We start from the raw sequence: 6464 nt of genomic DNA on the forward strand, positions 1-6464 counted from the left end.
GGATTGGATACAGGATAGGATAGGATAGAGGATAGGATAGAGGATTGGATAGGATTGAGGACATTATGGGATAGAGGATAGGATAGGATAGGATAGAGGATAGGATAGCATAGAGGATAGGATAGGATTGAGGATAGGATAGGATACAGGATAGGATAGGATAGAGGATAGGATAGAGGATATTATAGGATAGAGGATAGGATAGAGGATTGGATAGGATAGAGGATACGATACGATAGAGGATAGGATAGGATAGAGGATACGATACGATAGAGGATAGGATAGGATAGAGGATAGGATAGGATAGAGGATAGCATAGGACAGAGGATAGGATAGGATAGAGGATACGATACGATAGAGGATAGGACAGGATAGAGGATAGGATAGGATAGAGGATAGGATAGGACAGAGGATAGGATAGGATAGAGGATAGGATAGCACACAGGATAGGTTAGAGGATTGGATAGGATTCAGGATATTATGGGATAGAGGATAGGATAGGATAGAGGATAAGATAGGATAGAGGATAGAAAAGGATAGAGGATAGGATAGGATTGAGTATAGGATAGGATAGAGGATAGGATGGAAGATATTACAGGAGAGAGGATATTATAGGATAGAGGATAGGATAGAGGATTGGATAGGATAGAGGATACGATACGATAGAGGATAGGATAGGATAGAGGATAGGATAGCATAGAGGATAGGATAGGATTGAGGATAGGATAGGATACAGGATAGGATAGGATTGAGGATAGGATACAGGATGGGATAGGATAGAGGATAGGATAGAGCATATTATAGGATAGAGGATAGGATAGGATTGAGGATAGGATTGGATAGAGGATACGATACGATACAGGATAGGATAGGTTAGAGGATAGGATAGGATAGAGGATAGGATATGATAGAGGATAGGATAGGATAGAGGATAGGATAGGATAGAGGATAGGATAGGACAGAGGATAGGATAGGATAGAGGATAGGATAGGATTGAAGATATGATAGGATTGACGATAGGATAGGATAGAGGATAGGATAGGATTGAGGATAGGATATTATAGAGGATAGGATAGAGGATTGCATAGGACAGAGGATACGATACGATAGAGGATAGGATAGGATACAGGATAGGATAGCATAGAGGATAGGATAGGATTGAGGATAGGATAGGATACAGGATAGGATAGGATAGAGGATAGGATAGAGGATAGGATAGGATAGAGGATAGGATAGGATAGGAGATAAGATAGGATAGAGGATAGGATAGAAGATATTACAGGAGAGAGGATATTATAGGATAGAGGATAGGATAGAGGATTGGATAGGATAGAGGATAGGATAGGATAGAGGATAGGATAGGATATATGATATTATAGGATGGAGGAAACGATATTATAGAGGATAGGATAGAGGATAGGATAGGGTAGAGGATAGGATAGGATAGAGAATTGAATAGGGTAGAGGATAGGATAGGATTGCGGATAGGATAGGATTGAGGATAGGGTAGGATACAGGATAGGATAGGATAGAGGATAGGATACAGGATGGGATAGGATAGAGGATAGGATAGAGGATATTATAGGATAGAGGATAGGATAGGATTGAGGATAGGATTGGATAGAGGATACGATACGATACAGGATAGGATAGGATAGAGGATAGGATAGGATAGAGGATAGGATATGATAGAGGATAGGATAGGGTTGAGGATAGGATAGGACAGAGGATATGATAGAGGATTGGATAGGAATGAGGATATTAAGGGATAGACGATAGGATAGGATAGGATAGAGGATAGGATAGGATAGAGGATAGGATAGAGGATAGGTTAGAGGATTGGATAGGATTGAGGATATTATGGGATAGAGGATATGATAGGATAGGATAGGCTGGAGGATAGGATAGGATAGAGGATAGGATAGGATAGAGGATAGGATAGGATTGAAGATATGATAGGATTGACGATAGGATAGGATTGAGGATAGGATAGGATTGAGGATAGGATAGGATTGAGGATAGGATAGGATAGAGGATAGGATAGAGGATTGCATAGGACAGAGGATACGATACGATAGAGGATAGGATAGGATAGGATAGAGGATAGGATAGGACAGAGGATAGGATAGAGGATTGGATAGGATTGAGGATATTAAGGGATAGACGATAGGATAGGATAGGATAGAGGATAGGATAGAGGATAGGTTAGAGGATTGAATAGGATTGAGGATATTATGGGATAGAGGATAGGATAGGATAGGATAGGCTGGAGGATAGGATAGGATAGAGGATAGGATAGGATAGAGGATAGGATAGGATACAGGATAGGATAGGATAGAGGATAGGATAAGATAGAGGATAGGATAGAATAGATGATAGGATAGGATAGAGTACAGGATAGTATAGAGGATAAGATAATATAGAGAATAGGATAGGATAGAGGATAGGACAGGATAGAGTGCAGGATAGTATAGAGGATAAGATAATATAGAGAATAGGATAGGATAGAGGATAGGACAGGATAGAGGATAGGATAGGATAGAGGATAGGATAGAATAGAGTACAGGATAGTATAGACGACAAGATAATATAGAGAATAGGATAGGATAGAGGATAGGACAGGATAGAGGATAGGACAGGATAGAGGATATGATAGGATAGAGGATAGGATAGGATAGAGGATATGATAGGATAGAGGATAGGATAGGACAGAGGATAGGATAGGATAGAGGATACCATACGATAGAGGATAGGCTAGGATAGACGGTAGGATAGAGAATTGGATAGGATAGAGGATACGATACGATAGAGGATAGGATAGGATATATGATATTATAGGATGGAGGATACGATATTATAGAGGATAGGATAGGATAGAGGATAGGATAGGATAGGATATATGATATTATTGGATGGAGGATACGATATTATAGAGGATAGGATAGGGTAGAGGATAGGATAAGATTGAGGATAGGATAGGGTAGAGGATAGGATAAGATAGAGGATAGGATAGAATAGAGTACAGGATAGTATAGAGGATAAGATAATATAGAGAATAGGATAGGATAGAGGATAGGACAGGATAGAGGATAGGATAGGATAGTGGATAGGATAGGATAGAGGATAGGATTGGATAGAGGATATGATAGGATAGAGGATAGGATAGGATTGAGGATAGGATAGGATAGAGAGTAGGATAGGATAGAGGATAGGATGGGATAGAGGATAGGATAGAGGATTGGATAGGATTGAGGATATTATGGGATAGAGGATAGGATAGGATAGGATAGGATAGAGGATAGGATAGGATAGAGGATAGGATAGGATAGAGGATAGGATACGATAGAGGATAGGATAGGATAGAGGATATGATAGGCTAGGATAGAGGATCGGATAGGATTGAGGATAGGATAGGATAGAGTACAGGATAGTATAGAGGATAAGATAATATAGAGAATAGGATATGATAGAGGATAGGATAGAATAGATGATAGGAGAGGATAGAGTACAGGATAGTATAGAGGATAAGATAATATAGAGAATTGGATAGGATAGAGGATAGGACAGGATAGAGTGCAGGATAGTATAGAGGATAAGATAATATAGAGAATAGGATAGGATAGAGGATAGGACAGGATAGAGGATAGGATAGGATAGAGGATAGGATAGAATAGAGTACAGGATAGTATAGACGACAAGATAATATAGAGAATAGGATAGGATAGAGGATAGGACAGGATAGAGGATAGGACAGGATAGAGGATATGATAGGATAGAGGATAGGATAGGATAGAGGATATGATAGGATAGAGGATAGGATAGGACAGAGGATAGGATAGGATAGAGGATACCATACGATAGAGGATAGGCTAGGATAGACGGTAGGATAGAGAATTGGATAGGATAGAGGATACGATACGATAGAGGATAGGATAGGATATATGATATTATAGGATGGAGGATACGATATTATAGAGGATAGGATAGGATAGAGGATAGGATAGGATAGGATATATGATATTATTGGATGGAGGATACGATATTATAGAGGATAGGACAGGATAGAGGATATGATAGGATAGAGGATAGGATAGGATAGAGGATATGATAGGATAGAGGATAGGATAGGACAGAGGATAGGATAGGATAGAGGATACCATACGATAGAGGATAGGCTAGGATAGACGGTAGGATAGAGGATAGGATAGGACAGAGGATAGGATAGGATAGAGGATACCATACGATAGAGGATAGGCTAGGATAGACGGTAGGATAGAGAATTGGATAGGATAGAGGATACGATACGATAGAGGATAGGATAGGATATATGATATTATAGGATGGAGGATACGATATTATAGAGGATAGGATAGGATAGAGGATAGGATAGGATAGGATATATGATATTATTGGATGGAGGATACGATATTATAGAGGATAGGATAGGGTAGAGGATAGGATAAGATTGAGGATAGGATAGGGTAGAGGATAGGATAAGATAGAGGATAGGATAGAATAGAGTACAGGATAGTATAGAGGATAAGATAATATAGAGAATAGGATAGGATAGAGGATAGGACAGGATAGAGGATAGGATAGGATAGTGGATAGGATAGGATAGAGGATAGGATTGGATAGAGGATATGATAGGATAGAGGATAGGATAGGATTGAGGATAGGATAGGATAGAGAGTAGGATAGGATAGAGGATAGGATGGGATAGAGGATAGGATAGAGGATTGGATAGGATTGAGGATATTATGGGATAGAGGATAGGATAGGATAGGATAGGATAGAGGATAGGATAGGATAGAGGATAGGATAGGATAGAGGATAGGATAGGATAGAGGATAGGATAGGATAGAGGATATGATAGGCTAGGATAGAGGATCGGATAGGATACAGGATAGGATAGGATAGAGGATAGGATAGGATATATGATATTATAAGATGGAGGATACGATATTATAGAGGATAGGATAGAGGATAGGATATGGTAGAGGATAGGATAAGATGGAGGATAGGATACAATAGAGTACAGGATAGTATTGAGGATAAGATAGGATAGAGGATAGGGTAGGATAGAGGATAGGATAGGATTGAGGATAGGATAGGATAGAGGATAGGATAGATGATTTAATAGGATAGAGGATACGATACGATAGAGGATAAGATAGGATAGAGGATAGGATAGGATAGAGTATAGGATAGGATTGAGCATAGGATAGGATAGAGGATAGGATAGAGGATTGGATAGGACAGAGGATACGATACGATAGAGGATAGGATAGGATAGAGGATAGGATAGGACAGAGGATAGGATAGAGGATTGGATAGGATTGAGGATATTAAGGGATAGACGATAGGATAGGATAGGATAGAGGATAGGATAGGATAGAGGATAGGATTGGATAGAGGATAGGATAGGATAGAGGATAGGATAGAGGCTAGGTTAGAGGATTGGATAGGATTGAGGATATTATGGGATAGAGGATATGATTGGATAGGATAGGATGGAGGATAGGATAGGATAGAGGATAGGATAGGATAGATGATAGAATAGGATAGAGGATAGGATAGAGGATTGGATAGGATAGGGGATAGGATAGAGGATAGGATACGATAGGATAGGATAGAGGGTAGGATAGGATATAGGATAGGATAGGATAGAGGATAGGATAGGATACAGGATAGGATAGGATAGAGGATAGGATAGGATATATGATATTATAAGATGGAGGATACGATATTATAGAGGATAGGATAGAGGATAGGATAGGGTAGAGGATAGGATAGGATAGAGAATTGAATAGGATAGAGGATAGGATAGGATTGCGGATAGGATAGGATAGATGATAGAATAGAGGATTGGATAGGATAGAGGATACGATACGATAGAGGCTGGATATGATAGAGGGTAGGATAGAGAATTGGATAGGATAGAGGATACGATACGATAGAGGATAGGATAGGATAGAGGATAGGATAGGATAGAGGATAGGATAGGATAGAGGATAGGATAGGATTGAGGATATTAAGGGATAGAGGATAGGATAGGATAGGATAGAGGATAGGATAGGATTGAGGATATTAAGGGATAGAGGATAGGATAGGATAGGATAGAGGATAGGATAGGATAGAGGATAGGATAGGATAGAGGATAAGATAGGATAGAGGATAGGATAGGATAGAGGATAGGATAGGATAGAGGATAGGATAGGATAGAGGATAGAATATAATAGAGGATAGGATAAGATCGAGGATAGGATAGGATAGAGGATAGGATAGGATTGAGTATAGGATAGAGGATTGGATAGGATTGAGTACATTATGGGATAGAGGATAGGATAGGATAGGATAGAGGATAGGATAGGACACAGGATAGGATAGGATAGAGAATAGGATAGGATAGAGGATAGGATATAATAGAGGATAGGATAGGATAGAGGATAGGATAGGATAGA

Source organism: Halictus rubicundus, unplaced genomic scaffold (genome assembly GCF_050948215.1).
Source record: "Halictus rubicundus isolate RS-2024b unplaced genomic scaffold, iyHalRubi1_principal scaffold0103, whole genome shotgun sequence".
NCBI lineage: Eukaryota > Metazoa > Arthropoda > Insecta > Hymenoptera > Halictidae > Halictus > Halictus rubicundus.